Here is a 1,045-nt window from a genome sequence, read left to right as displayed (position 1 = left end):
TTACTGAGAGGTGAAAGTTGTTGAAGCTGCTGCAACTGACGCAGATTTGATAAAAATAAAATACGTCTAAGGTGATCTCTGGACACCAGTATCTTAAGCCCAAAAAGTTAACCAGATTCTTTTTGCATGTGTGGTCTAGTTGCTCATGCAATTCTAAAAGAAATGTTTGAGTCGAGTCTGTGACTACTAGGTGCTTAATCTGCTAAAACCATTTTGTTGCGATAAAACCGAGCTGATCTCTACATGATGTTATAGGTGTGTGCTAGTATTTCAAGGAGAGTAGAAAAAATTATAAAGTGATGTCTTACATGCTTCTTTGATTTCCTTTTAAAGTTTGACTTTGAAGGAGTGTAAAAGGAGAAGCCTTGAGAAGATGGCAGTGGCATTGATCGTATCCATTTCTATCACTCAATGATGCAACAGGTGGCCAGTGAAAGAAATCTGGAGTACACCAGTAACATGGCATAGGTTTTCAATTGCACTAGCAAAACACTGCCCAACCGAATAGTTGTAACGCTCACGATGAAAATATTTATCGAAATGAAATTTGGATTATTTGAGCCACTCATGTTAATGAGTTCAAGTAAGAGAATTATTTAGCCATCAGAACCTGAGTTTAAGTGATTTCTTGCTAAGGAAAGCAGAGGCGTCAAAAGGTGACACCCAAGATAGCAGCTGCAGGGCTACTGTTCAATGCGTTTTCAACTAAGACTTGCCTGTCTGACATAAAAATTCATCACATTGTCCCAGTAATTGCAGTATTAGAATAAAGACACCAGTTGTAGTTAATCATGTAATTATCCTTCACCAATTTATTGTTAAATATATTTATGTAACGTATGTGCAAAGCCTTAATCGAGTAGTAGAATTTATTCGCATGTACGTGGTAATGGTAGCAGCCGTGACAATCAAATGGTTATAATGATGGGCTCAAAAGTCGTTTCCTAGACGAAACAGTAACCTATTGCCAGTCGAAGCAAATTAAGGACAAAAATTGGGAGCATGCTTGACTCTCCTCAAATGGGTTTTCTACCCTTGGTAGGAT

Source organism: Echinococcus granulosus (assembly GCF_000524195.1).
Source record: "Echinococcus granulosus chromosome Unknown EG_S00335, whole genome shotgun sequence".
Taxonomy (NCBI): domain Eukaryota; kingdom Metazoa; phylum Platyhelminthes; class Cestoda; order Cyclophyllidea; family Taeniidae; genus Echinococcus; species Echinococcus granulosus.
This window is presented reverse-complemented; position numbering follows the sequence as displayed.